Source organism: Falco cherrug, chromosome 14, assembly GCF_023634085.1.
Source record: "Falco cherrug isolate bFalChe1 chromosome 14, bFalChe1.pri, whole genome shotgun sequence".
NCBI classification, from domain to species: Eukaryota; Metazoa; Chordata; class Aves; order Falconiformes; family Falconidae; genus Falco; species Falco cherrug.
The window spans coordinates 21,083,455-21,102,489 of record NC_073710.1 but is presented as its reverse complement, the minus strand read 5'-3'; positions in this window follow the sequence as shown (position 1 = coordinate 21,102,489).

Sequence of the window (19,035 nt, the reverse complement as noted above, 5' to 3'; positions counted from 1 at the left end):
ACCGGTTTAGCTTCACTTCTGCCTCACATCCCTGGCAGTGCCAGCAGAGTGTCGCTTGAGGTGGGAACAAACTTAATTCAACCTGGTCTCGCACAACTCCTCACCGCCAACAGCCAGCATCACCATCCAGCAAGGATGATCCCACATCCTCGGTTTTGGTTGTTTCAGAGAGCACGTTGGGTTTCATTGTTAATGGGAGAACAATTGCGGTAGAGCTTCAGAAACTCTTCGCATTAAATGGAAAAAGCATCAAAAATTGAGAGCTTTGACTGAATTGCATCTGAAACCTTTGGGATTGGAAATCCCCGATGCAACAGCAGTACCAAAAGCAGAGCTACTATTTGTTGACAACCTCTTGAAATCATACACTCAAAAATGTCCAGTGACTGGAAATCATTTCCCTCAAATTTTTTAGCTAATTAAAAAAATGTTATAAATGCATCTTGGATTGCTAAAAATGGTTTGCTTTGCTTTCAACTATTAGATTCTTTCATATACATTTTTGAGTAAGATTTAGGAGAATTTCCAATGAAGAAACGGTTTCAACTGCTGTAAGAATGCCCCCTCTACAAAACCCCAAAGCCTTAACATCTAAAAAATGCGATATAAATGCAAAAAAGAAACAAACCCAGCATGCACATGCAATCAGCTTCATACACATCCACGTCTTCTGCGCGGGATGAAAAGAACATTTAACACAAAACATGTTGCAGCAGCTCAGCTTTGCCATGGCCGAGCCAGCGACCCCAGGACTGAGCCCACGAGCTGCCCCCGCACCCGGCGCTGTGGTCCCCAAAATGCTCAGCTCCCTGAGGGCTGGCGCTGGCTCCGAGATGCAATCCCCCTTCCAACGACCTCTTTTCTGTTTGCCTCAACAGGAAGAGTTGTTTGTTTGGTTTTTTCAGTCGCAGCAAATAGCTTAATGCAAAGCAGGAGCAAACAAGCAGCAGGGCTTGCTAGATATACAGCATCTTTCCTGCCTTTCGCCTGTGGCTGTACTGGTTCCCTGTGCATTTTTTGTTCCTGCGAGTGTTCGGGTTAAATTCATAAATCATTTCTGACAGTCCCGGTTGGTAACTGTGACGCCAGCTCATGTAGGGGACTGAGAAACCGGCATCGCTGCTGCTGGGATAAGGCTTAGTCTGACTGGGATAGCAGCGGGCCCCTGAAATAGCCCGGTGCCTCCTTTCCCGCCCTGCTCCCAAAGGATGCTTGCCATGTCAGGGGCACACGGAGTCAGCAAACCCCCAGCTCCTCAAAGTACAGAAATAATGCTAACCCCTCAGCCCCATTTTCCTCCGTTTTCCCCCAATCTCCAGTCCTCAGCAGACACCTGTGCGGGCTGTCCAAAGGCTGCCCAGGGCAGGGGTTCCCAGTGCATCCCCGTTCCCACCCCAGTGCACCCTGCTCCTGCCCCAGTGCCGGAGGTTTGTCAGCACATTGGCTTACAGTGGTTGTGCAACAGCTTGAGGACAAGTGGAAAAATCACATTTCCAAGCAGGAGGTAATGAGATGCAATTCTGTCTGTACAGGACAATAAATCACCTCTTAGACTTTTCCAGGCTTAAAATATGTGGAGTGGAGGGCAAGGATACAACCGACGAAGGAAGACTGGAAGGACTAGGGTTGCTTTTGCCAGAAGGAAAAGATGACAGCTGAAGAAAGATGCAATAGCAGTCTTCAGATCTGCGGCAAAGAGGAAAGGAACAAAATATGCTCCACATCCACAGCGCATAAGACAAGACATGCACCACCACAGCCTAAACGATGAATCATGCTTTGCAGACAACGTCACATTCCTGAAAAGTCTCAATAAACACACATTTTGGACAACAACAAAGTAGACCCAAGCGAAGTGTGCTCATTTCCCCAGCACCCAGGGCCAACACATCTCACCAAAGCTTCCCAGTACTCTCAGGGGCTTTCAGATATAATTGTTTTATTCTTTAGCCAGAGGTGCTAAATTTGGTGCTTATTAATAGACCAAACAAGACAACACAACAGTGTAGTAGAGGAGAGGAAAACAAAACGTCATCTTTCCTTGAAAATTTAGGGGGGGTTGGCAAGGAGGGAGATCTGCTAGAGTCTGACGAGGGGCGTGTGCCCAAGTCAGCCCGGTACCGGCAGGCTGCCACCCCACCGGGTCATTCAGCTCCACTGCTGGCCCGGTAAGGGATGATCTTGGTCAAGCTGGTCCACTGCTGTCTGCCTCCCCTCTCCTCACCTGCACAATGGGCACGATGCTACTGCACACCTATGCGATGCATAGGGACACGGGGGTAACACATGGCGCTATGGAGAACCACGACATAAACCCCAGGCGGTGGTACTCTGTTTTCAGTCTAACCCACATGGAGGACAGCCCCTTCCTTCTGACTCCTGGTGTGTCAAGTCCTAGCAGAAAGCCCAGTCAAGTCACTTAAATGACGAGGAGCTCAGCATCTCTCTCCTACCAGGCTTTCAATTTAAAAAGCATTACACAGATGTAATTGGATTCAATTGCTACTACACATGCCATCTGGGGCTGCAGCCACCGAGTAATATTCAATATCAAAAAGATTGTGTTTGGCACAGCCCCTAATGAGGGCAGCTGCAGCACACCCCAGCCAAGAAACTGTCAGAAAATGACAATCAAAAATAATTATGGAAGGGAAAAAAACCAACAAAACCAAATCAGTCTAATTGCCACAAAAACAAACGGGCGATACATTTACCTCATATGGCCACAGAGGACAAGCGGGGTGTTTAATATGGTCTGCTTTAAATCAGGAAGACAATAACCGATCGCAGGGGAAAGCAATGCAGAGCAGCTGCTGACAGGCGAGACCCAAAGGTGCAAATTCGACACATGCTTTGCCTCTGCCACTGAAAAGCTACAGAGCAGTGCAGTGCCCCAACCACGCTGGCAGCTTACACAGGGTGCAGCCTTGCCGTGCCGGTACCTGCCCTGCAGTGACAACACCGCATCGCTGCCACACCTCAACAGCTGCCGCTGGGGCTCCAGAAAATCTCCAAATGAGACCTACCCCCCGTTTAACCACCAAGGAGAAGCATCTCAAACATGCAACGCCAGCAGATACTAAAGAGGAGCACCTTCCCCAAAGACCTGGAGTGGTCTGCGCTGTTGGTTCCTCTCTATTTCCAGTTGCCGAGTAACTGCTCAAACTTCTGCTCGGTTTATATCACACGTCCTTTGAGTGTTCTTTTGCCAAGTTAAGAGCTTGCTGCAGCTTCCCGAGGAAAATCTTCAATGCCAATGCATCGAGGAACGCAAGCCACGACCTCTTGTTGAAGCACACTTGCCTGCTTGAATGGGGTTGGGTGGAGACAACAGCTCTCTTCCTGTAAAGCACGTTAAAATCCAGCAGGAAAGTCATTTAATAACTGAAGCAAATCTGCACTAAGCTCCAGATTCACACTGGCATCCCATGCTTCCTCTCCAAGCCTTTATGCTGGAGAAACTCCTCCAGGACACGGGTCAGGTTTCAGCCTTTCTGTTGAGGTTGCCGGCACATATACCAGTTACACCACTGGTGATAGCAGGTTTTGCTGCATGGGCGTCTTTTCTGCCATGTCGGCGACTGAGATCCACCACCCTGGTTTCATAAGCTACCAAACCCTCATCAGCCATCAGCGCAATTCGGTCATGGGCTGGATGCTAACCATGAGAGAGGCTCCATACAGCGCAACCCCCCCTGAGCTGCTCCATGTTCCCTGAACCTGGGTATTAACTTCTCTCCTCTCCATCATTTTGTGGTTTGTGGTGCTCTCAGAGGAGCCCAGCTCAGCTGTAACAGCCCTGTGTGTAATCAAACAAGGGGGGAGGCAGAAGAAAGCTATGACTTTTTGGAGGCAGCTCCAGAGAGCACAGATGGACCCAGGGAACAGCATCACCCCCCCAGCCCCCGCCGGCATCGCCTCTGCCTTGCTGTGCAGTCACTTCTTGATGGGGGCTTCCAGAGAGACGGGCATTTCTATTGCACGCCACTGTAGTCCTGCTCAGACCAACTACACGCTGTGATTTTAAAGTGAGTAAATATCAACGCAGAATGGCCGTGACTGGGTGCAGAGTACAGCGTGCCCCCAGTCACGGGGACCCTCATTAATGCCCTCTCTGGTGCTCTACAGCAGGGGGCAAAGCGCACAAAGGGTTAGTTACGTGCCTTTATGGACGCAAAGCCTTGGCTACGTATTCTCGTTATCGATTCACAATTAGCAGTCAAAGAATCCTAACATCCTGCTGGCAGTGCATAATTTAGAGGTAGGAGTCTCTGCTCTCTGTGCTACAGACATAACTTCCACTGACCACAGGGAAAGCTGTGGCATTATACAGAGGAAAGAAGAGAACTAAAAGATTAATTCAAGTTCTCCACTGCTTTGAAAATCAAATGCTGTTTTTGTTTTCAGAGGCTCAGAAGGTAAATATTCAAGATGGGCCCAAACCACAACATTCAGCTCAAAAGCCAAATTTTCCCAAAGTTCAAGGGGGTATGAAGGTCCAAGGTTTTGGGTTCAGCAGTGAAGTCTGGCCTTGAGTTTCTCTCAAGTTCAGGGATCAAACTGCAGTTTCTGGTCCGTCCCTAGGAAGTATCACACCTGCCTGGAGCAAGCAGTGAATCTCACCCAATGAGCCATGCACCAAAATTTTCACGTAGTTGAGAGGCAGGAGACACATAGCTGGATACCTCCATAGCCAAGCGGCACCCTAGATGTTCACCAGGGGTTAAAGAGGTCCAGAGAGGCAAGAAGTTGACCTGGGACTTGGAATCGCTCCTCCATTACCAACCTGCTTTGCTACATCTCCACTCTTCGTCCATAAAATGGCAGCGTCTCCCACCCTGAGAATAGTGACATGAAGGAAGATAAATAAAAGAGCCTGAAGTGCCTGGATACTTGTGTGCTGCAGCAGCTGCAGCTCATCGCACGAAGAACTGAGGACGTCAGAATAAGTAGCACTCTACATACTTGATCTTTTTATCCCCCCTCATTGCCGTTTCCTTACAATGGCTCAAAAGCAACTGGGCTGTGATGTTTCCCATACTTTGTCTAAACTCAGAGAAGGAAAAACATAAACATTCCAGCAACATCTACTGAGCCATTTTACTAATTGGCAGATGAGGTGAAAAAAAAACCTCCACCATACTTTCCCCATATGTTTGTGAGTACATCCCGCGTTTACGGCACCAGCCACACCGCTGCATTAACTGCGTTCCTCACAAGATCACTGTGCATAGCTGGAAATCCCAATCCCAATCCTTAGACTGAGAAAGGAGACAAAACGGCGACAATTTAAAAAATAAAGGATTAATAACAGCATCTAGCACCAATGAGCCCTTCCATAATATTTTGCATCTTCCAAGTTTTATGCAAATTAATTATTCCCATAAGCAATATAAACATCACATGATGTACAACTCCCAAAGGATCGCGGGCAGTTCTGAAGCATAAAGAATAACTTTGCAAACCATTTGTGAGCCCAGTCTGTCCGCTTTCCTGTGGAGAAGATGGCAGCCCATCAGGGAAGAGACTCAGAGCTCCACACACCCCTGTATATCAAAGCAGCCAGGAGCACCAGGGCCACCAGAGCATCATCCAAAGAGACAGCCCGGTGCCAATGCCCCTTCATGACAAAAGGGAACTCTAATTGCATCTGAAACAGGGGTTTTAACAGCTAAAGCCGGATCCATAAATAAACCAAGATTAGGGATCGCAATTTATTTTGCTTTGTATAATAATATCCAGACCCAACCGTAAGAGGGAAATTCTGCACCGCATTAGCATCCTGTGCAGGGCCGGCAGCGCTTGGCTCTGGCTGCCACTTGAGGATGCGCAGATGCTGTGCTCCTTGCAGAAACACCCGCCCGCTGCCCGTGCCAGCCCCGCTGCTCTGCCGGGGAGCGTCCCGCTGGGTGACGGCCACCATCACAGCACAGGTATAGGCTGTGCCTACACACAGCCCTACACCAGCCAAAACGGCAGTGCTGAATGGGAAAAGCACCTCCAACCAACCTTCTGTGACCCCAGAAGCAGTAAAGGAAGGACCTGGTGGTGCTCCCAAGCAGGAGTCCGCGTGCACCACTTTTACAGCGAGACTGGCTCCGGTCGGGAGCACCTACATTATCTTAACTATCATAGTTTCTACAAGCAGGTAAGGCCACCTGGATCTCCACTTCACTTCACGTGCTTCAGAAGTGCCTTGAATTTCAGAGTTGCTGAACGGCCACAATTTTTGGTGAAGTCACTGCGGGTACTCACCACCTCCAAAACGCACTTGCCCTTCGAAAAGCCCGATTCAGCAAACACACGACAAGCACTAAAGCACTTGAGCAGATCCGCTGAGGTTACTCGGGCTCATATACTGTATTTCACACCAGCTACTTGCAGGTAGCCCAGAGAAAAACTCTCTCTTCTCCCCAGACTCCCTCCACCAAGTCAGGCCCACGGGGTCCAAAACACGCTGTGAGCTGCTTTTTGTTAAACTGAAACCTCACCCACGAGCTCTGGCAAAAGCCAACCCCCCGTCTGCCTGTCTCGAAGCCAATGATCACAAGGATGATTATTTAATATTTATATTTTGGCGGTACCCAGAAGCTCCAGCGCAGAGCAGGACTCCATCCCGCTACGCTCTGTGTAAACAAAGCGCTCTGAAGGCAATAGCTGCCTCTGCTCCGGGATGCTCCAGGAGCTGCACCAGGCACTCTGGAAACCCAGACAAAAGCTGTAAAACCCAGGCTGCAGGGAAGGACCAGGAAATGGAGAACACGATAGAAGGAATTTCTCCATCTATAACCATCACCACTCCATAAAGTTGTTTAAAACAGGGAACTGAGACTGTTTTCTTTGTGGAAATCCTATGTTTATTATTAGTTATGCCTCTGAGTATAAATAAATATGTAACGGATTGCATATTGGTTAATTCCCTTCATTGTGAACTTAATTGCTTCCTTGTTTGCTTTATACTTTCCACTCTGCTATATCCTCATATTTCAGCATAAGCTCATCTCTTCCACATTTGTTTATTGTGTCTACATTTCCAGAAACCGAAAGGTCAAGAGAAAATATGATTTGTTATGGAACTTCCTAATACTAACATAGCTTTAACATACAGCACAGCTCCCCGCCCTCCCTTGGCATGCAGCTTAGCAGCTGAGCCCGACTTCCCTCCTAGCTCAGACACCCACCAACACCAGGCACGTCAGCTCGGTTCCAGCAAGGAGGCAGCTTCCCTGAAACATCCTCCCCTGTTTTCTTTCCCGGACAGGAGGCTTCTGTTCAACCCTCAGCTCACGTCCCCGAAGAGGGCATTCTCCTAACCCACAGGACAGATGCTGCTTGGGCAGGGATGCTGCCAAAGCAGACGGCATCCTGCCAGCACCTCCTCACCCTGGTTTTGTGAGGCCACCCTTGGCTGAGAAAGGAGTTGTCAGCCCTTTTGGCACCATCTGATGATGGTTCCCAGCAGGGATGGTGGTTTTTGCTACGTGGATGCCCCCCTGCACGAGTCAGAGCCCAGATAGCTGCGTGCTCTGGAGCACAGCAAGCACCCACAGGGTGGGTGTGCTCGGCCAGGGTGCTCCTGGACCTGGAGCAGTGATGTGCTCCATGTTGTTCTGAATGGTGGAGGGGTCATCTAACACTGACAGCTGCTAAATCTGCTCCCCAACCTGCAGGAGGGCATCATCCTGCCTGCGCACATCTCATCACAGGAACCTCTGCAACACAACTTCAAATACACCATCATCTTCATTCCAAAAGGAGGGGGGGGAAGCTGCCACCCTCACTGCACACAACACGCCTGGAGGCTGGAGCCTTCACAGGCAGCTCTGAAAACCTGGGAGGAGGCTTCCATGGGCATTTGTTTCATGGGCAAAGCACTGCGTTTGCTTCGCAGCAGAGACATGGGTGGGAAGTGTGCTCTAGCATATTTCGAAGGTGAATGCATGAGGGAAGTCACTCTGAGTTCATTATTGGAAGTACAGAGAAACACACACTTTTTCCAAAGCAATATTAGATCAGGATGATGTTTGTGCGCGGCGTACAGATGCACCAGCTGCGGGCAGGAAGAAATGCATCCCATAGGATACAGCTGTACAAGTAGGTGTGTTGTGGAGGGTTTCCGTGTTGTCCGAAAGCATCCGGGAGCAGGCAGACCCGGAGGCACTGGTGGGACTGCACAGGGGGATGCCTGGAATTGCACGGAGGCAATTACACCCTCCAGCAACGAGATGCCGGCAGTTGCAGAGGCTGGGTTGCACACAGTCAAACTTAACGTGGCGGGAAGAAAAAGAAAGAAGAAATTTGTCTGAATATCCTGCAACCCTCCCCTTGCACCACACTTCCAGTGAGCAAACTTCATCCTTCCTACGGGGCTGTCATCCTTCTCCCAGCAAAAAGGCATCCCGTAGATGCTTCCTTGGGCAAGACGAAGGCATTATTTGCTCTCAGGACCAGCAGTGGGTCCTGTTGCAAGAGGTGAATCAGGCCACGTGCAATGTTCTCCTACACTGCCAGCACCCAGCTAGCACTGGGCTTTATTTATTTCTTTATTTTTTCAAACTTGTCCTTGGACTATGAAGCTGCCCAGAGTTTCCAACAGCCCTGTCAGGACTCCCATCCTCAGTCCTTGTGCTTCTCAGAAAAAATGGGCTGCTTTTGGTAAACAAGCAGAGGTTTTAAATTCCTAACTCAACCTTATAAGAGGTAAGAAGAAAAATATGCAGGGACATGAAGCAAATTCCTGTCTAATTCCTCGGGAGACACAATCAAATGGAAGACTTCTCCTCTCTGTTTATTTTCTTCCCAGCAGAAGTCCCAGTCTGTCCTCTTCCTCTTCCAAAAAGACCGATCGCGCTCCACACCCAGGAGCCGTGACATCAGAGGATATTTTGGGAAGGCAAATTTGTCCCCAACACAGGTTTGGTCTCGTTCCCTTTCCCTCGCACAACCCCAGCCCAACCCCACAGCTCGCTGCAGAGGAAAGTCAAAGCTGGCTACTGGATGCCAAACCTGGAGGTAAAGTGGGAGTTTAAAAAAGAAGGAATTGTCTTTTCCAGTAATTTCCCTCAGAAGAAATAATATGCTTGGCTTGTCTCTGTGTTGATACAAGGGTGACTCATTAATCCAACAATGTGAGACTGTTTTAAGGTTAATGGCAGGCATCTAGAACTGGCATCGTGTCAGTTGGCAGCTTCCGAGCTCAGCTAAAAAAATGCACTTTTATCGCTGTAGTATATCCGGAATGCAGCCGTACCTAAAGATTTTATTCTCAGACTCATTTTTTAAAGCTATTCTCAGAGCCCATTTCTCCTGGCTCCAAGCTCTGCTTGAAAATTACCCTTGGAAACCGCACTTGTGCCCACCCTTTGTGCCTTTGCAGTACACGAGAGCCTAATCACACCTCTGTGTGTTCTCATTTTACCCAGGTTTGGTCTAACCCGAAACTCTGCGGATGGCTCTGGACCCGGTCAGCTCGCTGCAAGAACTCAGTACAGGCAGGAGGTTTATGACTCTCTCAACACCCGTTCGGCACCATCCCTCAGAGCATATCTGGGAGCACGCTCCAAAATGTCTCCTGACCTCCACCTGAGAGCTGAAAAAAGCTGTTCTCCCTAAAGTTTACTAGTTTTTCAAGGAGACTTCCAACAAAAACAACCACCGATAGTGGTATTTCTGCTGTGAGAAAAAAGAAAAGAGCTAAAATAACTACTTCCACCCTTCCTACATCATAAAATGAAGGGGGAAAAAAGGCAAGTATAGTCTCTCTTTGCACGTCACCTCTGAATTTTCCTTTAACTCTTAAAAGATGTTTGCTTGGTTGGTTACAGCCATCCTGTGGACAAATGCCTACATCCTTACTCACAAACTGCTCAGGCAGAATTCCCAGGGAAAACAGTGGGCCAAGTCCTAAACCGCTTCATCCAGTCCTACCAAAGCAGGGCTCTGCTGGCCAGGGACATGCAGAGAGCTGGAAACTCAGTGCCCTCAAAGACAGTCGGGCTGCCTTAAAAAAGAGAGGAGAATGGGAAAAATCTTATTTTTCAGCATCAAAAGCATCTCCTCCCTTCTAAGAGGGACGCTGGGGACTCTGCAATGCCCTCCCGCAGCACTGTGGACAAGCAGAAGGATGATGCAAGCTCTACGGACCAGAGCGGCGACACCAGGACCTAAGACCCATCCAAGGAAGGATTTGTTTCCAGCGGTGGCTAAGAGCCATGGGAAGAGTATAAAGCCCAGAGGCATAAAGTGATGCTCCCCCCATGACACTCTATCAGCCTCCAGCTTTTTTGCATCACTGAGAAGTACCATGCCAGGTACTCTGTCTTTGTAGTTATCAATGCTTGGCTCACGCTCCTGCCAAGGTCCCTGTGGGGCAAGTTCTCTGTTGGGCTTCCAAATCCCATAACCGTGTGTAGCTTCGAGGCACAGCACAACCACGCTTGCAAAAGTGGTCTGATGAGTTTAGTATTAGTCAGGTTAGGCCTCATTAAACATCTGCTTAGCGTTTGCAGGACCATGGCTCAATGCTTAGGGTTGTTTTGTTCCAAAGATAATGATCCTTTTTCCGTCAGATTCCTAGCGACAGCACAATACATCATTCTAACCATGGGCAAGGCTCTCAAAATGCAAACCTGCTGCTGCAACCCTTTCAGAAATGTGCGCAATAATCAGTCTTATAATAGCAAACTTACACACCTATAAAGCAGAACAGACAAGTCCCAGAGGTTCAGGATTAGAAAACACATCTGCTGTTAGACTCTTGAAAAACTACCCTCTATGTACTAGATACATGGAAGTTAGAAAATGTAAATAAGCCAAATAAGTTATCTTTGCTTTCTATTTTACGAAATCTTTGAGCATTATTTGTTTGGAGCAGACAACATCATATTCCTGAAATCGTCACGCTGCGACATTTGCTCATGGGCTATACGCCTTTACCTTCTTTTCCTGTACCTGCACCTATTTTCCTGAACCCCCATAATAACAGGTCACTCATCAACAGCCCATCTCCACAGTTCTCCACCCACCCACAGCAGCCCGAGGACCCCACCACAAACTCCCACCCTTGCAAGAAACCTCTCCCACCAACACAGCACAACCCTCACTTTCCAAAGAAAAGTAATTAGAACAGTGAAAATGGGGAAAGACATTGGAAAGAGCCTGGAATTGCTGCATCTCCAAGGGGTCACAGTCCGAGAAGGGACATCATCACATGCCCACTTAGCCGTGCTTTGCGTTCTCCTTTGCAAGGAGATGGTGGTCTCCCTTCACACCACGCAGCAAGAGCAGAAGCTGGGAGGGTACCAGCAGCATAGCTGGGTCCCTGCCTAAGGGATGTCAAAAGCCCGCGTGTAGGAGATGGTGCCAAGGAGGCAGAGGGGGCCTCCAAACCACAGCAGAAAATGCTGTGGCTCTCAGAGCTTGGCACTTACTCCTTGGTTAGGCAACGTGCACCTGAACATCACAGAATCACAGAACGGTCAGGGTTGGAAGGGACCTCTGGAGACCATCTAGTCCAACCCCCCTGCCATGGGCAGGGACACCTTCCACTAGGTACCTCTTCCATTCTTGAAGCTCCATCATCCTCTCCCTGCCTTTTCTCTGGGTCAATACCTAAACCACTGATGCTCAACCAGAACTCTTGGGCATATCTGCAAGCGAATCAAGCATTGACAACTACACAGCTACTCCACTATGTGGGGAAGAACAGGGTAATTCCAGTAACACCTCCATCATATCATAGGATGGTTTGGGCTGGAAGGGACCTTAAAGCCCCCCAGTTCCACCCCCCTGCCAGGGGCAGGGACACCTGCCATAGCCCAGGCTGCCCCCAGCCCCGTCCAGCCTGGCCTGGGACACTGCCAGGGATGGGGCACCCACAGCTGCTCCGGGCAGCCTGGGCCAGCGCCTCGCTGCCCTCACGGGGAAGAATTTCTTCCTCATCCCTAATCTAAATCCACCCTCTTCCAGCTCAAAGCCACCCCCCTTGTCCTGTCACCACAGGCCCTTGTACAAAGCCCCTCCCCAGGTTTAATCACACAAGAGCAGACCATGTACTGCTGCAGCTCATGTGGTGAAGCATGTGAGAGCAGCACAGGCCCATGCTGTCCATCGGTTGTCACGTTGAAAAGATCGCATTAGCAACCTGGCAATGGTGCCGCGTGTTTTCAGGTTCCACCATGCTGGGAACCTGTCCATCCTTGCTCAGGCAGGATGGCTGCTCTCACTTGTTAAACGTGTGACCCATTTGGAAGGCAACAGCACCGACCCTCGTGGCAGAGCCACGCAAACTTGTGAACACGGCACCTCTCCCTGCATGCAAAGGCCACTTCAGATTTGCTGTATGATTAAATTGGGAAGTGACACGGAAGCTGCCGAGCCTCCAAGGGCAGAGTGGGCTGGCGGCAACAGAGGGCGGTGGTTAATTACTGCTGGCTGATTTGTCACCCTGTCACCATGAAAACATAAGACATGTTCCTAATGACTCTCCCCATAAACTACGGCCACGTACAGTCTCAGCTGAAAGGTTGACTCTGGGAAATCTAAGGCAGCAGGTGAAGGGAGAGTGCAGGCACCACGCGCTGCGTCAGGACCCTCAAGGCAACGATGCGAACCCAAGGAAGCAACAGGGATCGCCCACCACCCCGCAGGGATGGAGGTCGCTGCTGGGAGATCCTCCCTTGCTGTTAAGGTGCCCACCCTTCAGCCCAGGCAAAACCAGACAGACCAACCAACCAACCCTAACCCCCCACTCCGCTCCAGGAACAAGACATGTTTTTATGTGCTTCAAAAATGTGGTTTTTTTTTTAATCAGAAGCAATTTTCAAGTAAAACAGACACTTTCTGTTTCACCCAAACATCCCGGCCATTGACAGCCCCGATCTCCTTTGCAATCGCTCTTAATAAATCTTAATTAGGGTAGGAGATCCAGAAGCTTCAAAACTTGCTTGGGCATCTCTCAGAGAGAGGGAATCCCGGCAAAAAGCCTCAGCACCAACCCACTGGTCTGCTGCAGGAGCACGCCGGCAGTTCCCCTCAGCCATCCTCCTCCTCTTGCACATACAAGGCTGAGGTTATACAGCCATGTCCCTCTCATTTTATGAATAGCTTTTATTTTTTAATGCAATTTTCTCCCCAGGCCAGAGAGTTCTAAGAGGAACAGAAGCAGAAAAGAGACAATTAAAAGCTTTTTAACAGCTTTGGAAAGCCAGGCCACCGACTACGCTAACTGCTAACAGCTTTCGTTACCAGCCCTCTCCTCCGTTGCGCTGCACGTGAGGCTGCCGCGCTGCAGCAAAGGGCTGACGTGCAGGGGAGGGGCAGGCCGAGCAGGACCAGCTGCTCTGCCGGGTGTCCCACGCCGCCCTGCGACGTGCTCCAGATCCATCATCCTCACGCTCCCCCAGCCCAGCAGCTCACATCCATGCTGCCCAGTTCTCGGCAAAGCCCAGACCTCCCACATCCAGCCACCTGGCCACGCGTGGCTCCCGCAGCCCCCTGCCCCACGTCCCCACACACGCAAGCCCTGACCCAGCCATTCCCCACCCACCCCCAGCCTCTGCTCCCCCATGTCACCCTGACATTTGAAGCTTCAGCTCCTCAGCAGACATCTCAGCCTTGGCCTGTGGCACCCCGCGGATAAAGAACAGCTGTAAAACACTTCAGCCCAGACAACAAACCATTTTCTAGAATTTAAAAGGTCAGGAACTAAATTCATCTTATTGCACGGTGCGCAGCTTTTCGCCACGACGTGAGGCCTGACCCCTCCGCTGCTGGCGTTCCTACAGCGTTACAGGAATGCTGCTGAGCAAGACACCGCTCCTGAGGGATGCTCGAGACCTTTCGGAGGATGTTGACCCCGGTACCACACATCCTACGTTCGCAGAGTTCACCTCAGTGTGCGCGCAGGCTTTCCCTTTCACAGTCTGGCCCCCTTCCCTGCTGGCTGCATGCCTGTAGCTGGCAGTTCCAGCATCCCAGCAGATCCATAAATAATTCAACAGCTTGCTAAAAAAAGTGATCAATCATGTTTATGGTTCTGAAACATGCAGAAAACGTAGGCAGAGTCTGAGACCCGGAGTACCAGGAATAAGTCAGGAGAAGTCAGAGGGGGATACTGTAAGGCAAAGCGTCAGGAAAGCCAGCTGCAATAGAGGGGGGGGGAAGACTCTTCATTATATCTTCAACAAAATAAAATAATAAACCCACCAACTTTTCCATTTCCAGACAAGAATACTTTAGGGCATAAACAGCCGTAAGAGAAGTTCCAGCTAGAGTAAGCCTTTTTACACATCTTCCAGTAGCATATGCTTTAAAAATCACACCAGAGAAAAGCATGCGTTTCTTTGGCTATTTGTGCCTATTTATTTCCCGGCTCTAGGAGCAAAGCATGCCACAGAGACAAATTTCATCCATCCTTACAGCTACTGCTCCGCTGCTGATATGCAAATATCATGCATTCATTCATGCTCTTTTTGAAGTTTATTAGCCCACTTCCCACATCACTGTTATTTTAGTAACACCATCCGAACCAGAAATCATGATTCCATATCCTGTATTGTGCAGATATTGGTGTAAAATTAAAAAAGACTTTTCTTCTACAAAGATCTCCAAATCATTCTGGCAGGGAGAATGTCTGACAACCGACTGGGCTCCAGCCCATGCTGCTGAGTGCTGTTTTCAGTTTTCCTTTCTTTGGCTGTTGTGCTAGATGTAGTGAAAAAAGACAGACTCTTTTTTTTTTTTATTATTTATGTCTCTCGTCTATATGTAAAAGCAGGGTCTTACGTTAGCAGGAGGAGCACACCAGCATTCCAGACCCCACTGGTCATGCACACGGGAGAGGTCCTCCCTAAGCACTGCTCGCAGAACGACACACTGCCCAGATTTTCTGCAGCATTTTCACTCTAGAAAGAGTGCCACACCAAAATCCCGGGGTAGAGTCAAACATTCATTTTCCTCCTTGTTCAGCAAGAAACACGGGATGCGGAGCTGACCTTCCAGCCTCCAGCTGCCCTGAGAGCAGCCTTGGGAGCAGGATCGGGGGGACAGGCTTAGGTGCCATATGCACCCACCTCCTGCTTTCTGCAGTCTCCCACCACTGGATTAAATGATGTTAAAGAGGAGAATAAAGGCAACAAAGGACTTTGGAATAGGAAAGATTGCCTTATTTAAGTGTCGCAATGCAGGTATGTTCACAGTGAAGTATCAAATACAGTTTTCAACGGCTGGAGCAGGAGAATGCCTGCTGCTCTGTTGGGAAGGCTACGCTAGACCTCCAAAAAACCCTCCCTGTAATAAAACATGGTACCAAACCTCCTAGAAGAGGTTGAAGGCTGAAGTACCTAATACAACCCCGCCGCTCACCTACGCTGCAAATCAGAGATGGTCCTCGGTCCTTTTCTGTCCCATCCTCATGCGACTGCTCTCCTTATGGCTGTGGAGTAGAAGAGCAGCTCCAGAGCAAAACCACCAGGAACATCTAGAGCTTCTTATGCAAAATCTCTTCCCTCTGAAGCAAACAATCCTAATCTGAAGTCAAAATAGCAAGGGAGGGTGCAGCTGCTTGCAAACTTATTAGGTTTTACTTATTTTCAGGGAAGCAGGTGGAGAGCTGAGAGGAGCAGGACCAGTACTGTGGACATTTTGGATTACTGGCCCAAGCAAAGGGAGATCCTGACAGATTTCCTAACCATTGCAAAAGGCTGAATTGACATTGCATGTCCCATGTCATTTATCTTTCAATAATGCACGCAAATCCAGCTTTTTACAAAGCCACAGGTGCATGCATGCTTTGAAAAGCTCTTATAAACACAGAGAAACTTCCAGAAGACCAGCCGGAGGGGGACACCTCCCTTCCCAGCCCTCCATCCAGGCATTCTGCCCATGGAGTGGGACACTGCCCTGCACACCTGGCACTGCCCACAGGACTCCAGCTCTCCCTGCCGGCTCCCAGGCCAGGGAAAGCAAGCTGCTCCTGCCTTTCCTTCCCATCTTCCTCCTCACACACAGCACAGACTCCCTTTAGTCTGGCTGAAAACAAGTAGAAATTGTTCCTCCAAAAAACCCTCCCGTTTTTTTCCACTCCTCGTGCCACCTTTCCCACTCGATGCCTGCAACAAGCCTTTCTGATGGAACTCCGCCATGCCCCACCGAAGCCTGGCCTGCAGCTATTGCAATAATAAAGTCATTTCCTGGTTTAATCACAGATTCGATAAAAGGCACAGCAAGACTCTGCTTACAACTGCTGACTGCCCAAGATGCATGGCTTTACGTGGGTGCACGGAAAGAAAAGATTTACACCAAGATGCAATTGCTTTTTAGCACACTGGTTTGCTGTGTCCTCAAACGTCACCCTGTAGCCAGCACGCCCCAGCAGCAAGGACCTGCTGGATTTGCATCCAACCAGGAACACAGTGCTCCACGATGGCCCTTCATGGGACACTGGGTCAGCTATGATCCCAGAATTAGCTCACAGCCAAAAAAACACCCCAACAAACCTACAGGTGTATGTGCAAACAGAAAACCTCAGCCTTCATTGCAGCACTAGTGAGATGAATACAAGGCAGACAAAAGGAGGAAGAAGTCAGGTGCCCCTTGTGCAGCTCCCCGCAGGCTTCGTGCATCATCTTCCTTAGGCTCTTCAGAATAAAGGCTTTTGGGGAACTGCTTTGCTGCTCAGGGAGGTTTTCCACATCACCAGAAACAGATATAGAGGATTAGAGGAACTCAGTTCCCCTTGTGTCCAGTCCTACCTATGGAAGAAGAGCTACCAAAGCACACTGACATTCTGGGGCAAGAACCATAACGGTACCTTTGGGGTGAAACCTAAAACAACCACATGCCCTTATCCCACAAGGAACAGGACTGGCTTATAGGTCTGGCAAAAGGAAATGAAAAGAAGAAAAGAAGGAAGGAGAGGAAAAACAGCTGTGCTGGGGGAGACACAGTGGCTGCACCCAGCACCTTGTGCCTGGGAGGTGCGTGGTGGCTGAAGCAACAAAAGCACATAGCAGGAGGTGGTGTCAAACCCATCTAACAGTGTGTCTTCCTGGCCACGGGGAGGGTGCAGGCTGCAAGCCTTTGAGTGAAAAGCTGTTTCCAACATGTAATGGCCTCTGGCACCTTCTGCGGGACAGATGGGTGTTCAGAGGGTGCCTGTAATTCAATTGCCTCTGAAGGATGAAAGAGGCTTTTTTCCTCCCTCTAAAAAAACCCAACAAAAACCACCAACAAAAAACCCCAAAACCAAAAAAGACAAGAAAAGAAAAAAAAGAGAAAAGCAGAAAAGCATCCAGGTAACAGTTTCCTTTGGGAACAGAGTCCTCCAAAACGTAGGTGGTAGGACAAATACATTTCTGGAGAAACTATATTGAGAACTTGGCCATGGTGAGCTTCTATCCCAAACATGCCTTATTGCTGTTGGGCTAGGAGGCTAATTGCAAGTCCAAAAAAAAGAAAAAAAACACTCAATGGAACTGAGCTTTAAAGACAGTAACTTCCAAATGCTATTTGGACACTGGCAAGCACATGCTTCATTTCAAACTTGAGGAGAAGAGAAAACAAACATGCCACTACTGGGAATGCACTGGAGGTCTGTAGCTGGGGCTGTGGAGAGGAAGCTCCCTCGCTGGCCCACACAACCACACACACGCAGGCTCACGCAGTTGGATCAGTTGCTCAGAACAGAAGGAAACATTAATTGCTTTTGGAGGCAGACGCTAGCCTGGTGTCTCCAGCGACCTGCCCCATCACATATCCTACAGCTATTCCAGGGCACAGGAATTGCCATCCAGGAGAGCCAGCGAGCAGGTTCCCTGCCAGGGAGGAGCTACAGCACCTCTGCAAGCTGAACATCATCGTCGTGGGGTGTTTGCATCAGACTTTGTGCATCTGCTCCCAGACGGTGGCAAGCATCCAAGTAACGTCGTATTTCAGGTACGGCTGAGGAAGCTGCACTTCACCTACCCGCGGTGTAAACGAGGCATTACTGACATTCAATACGTTTTAGAAACCTACAAAGTACTCAGAAAATCCCACCACAATCCGAGATGAGCGGAATAAAGGAAGAGACTGGTGAAATGGACCTGCTTTCATTTAGCTTGGTTTGAGAAAACCAAGAGCTAGAGGAACTGACAGCAAGCCTGGATTTCTGCAGGGACATAAGGGACCAGCACTGCCAACCATTCGGCCTTGAGCTACGTCCAAGGCGTTTCCTGCTCCGTGCTAACCATCAGCCGGAGCTTGAGCTTTGCAGAAAATCTCTTCCATCCTTCCTGCCACCCTGCCAGGTCCCACCACTGCATCCCTCTCTGCAAAGGGCATAACTGGACCACCCTTACGGCTTGGTCTCTCCCAAGGGTGGGTTTTGGGTGAAGAATGGCAGGTTGGGGGCTGGACTCAATGGTGGTATATGGGGCAAGAGCTCCTTCAAAGGGTTTACACATCCTTGATCCGTCAGCAGGATTTGGTAGGAGGCTGACCGCCTCTGCTGACTGCCTGCATGTAATTAAACCTGTGAGTGCACCTCTGGCAGGTCATTTTATTTCCCTCCTCCTCATATGTTTTTTATATCCCCACTGGCAAAGCATTTGACAGCTTCACAACCTTGAGTGTATTCAGCTGTGAGAGGGAGGGCAGAGCTGGCATCTCTATTTCACCACAGGGGCAGAGGGAAAGGAGGAAAGTCGCTGGGAAAACATGGGCCAAAACAGAAAATGGACTTGGATCCCCCTAAACCTAAAAAGCCACTCTGCTAAACCAAGGGATAATCTCCCTCTGAAGGCCAGCTACCATCACCAGCAATTAAACATCTCAAGTTTGTGTTTTGCAAGGCTCTGGCACACAGAAGCCATGAAAAATGCTGTGTGGTGGCAGTGGTACCTCTGTAGGCCACAGTGTGCAAGCTGGAGGATGGCTCTCCACACATACACCAGTGGTCACCAGTGCCTTGACCCAGTCAACAGTTGTTCCTCCCAAGCCCAACTTCATCTTCAGCTGTTTTCAGTGGGTTTTGGTTTCTTTTCCATAAGCATTGCA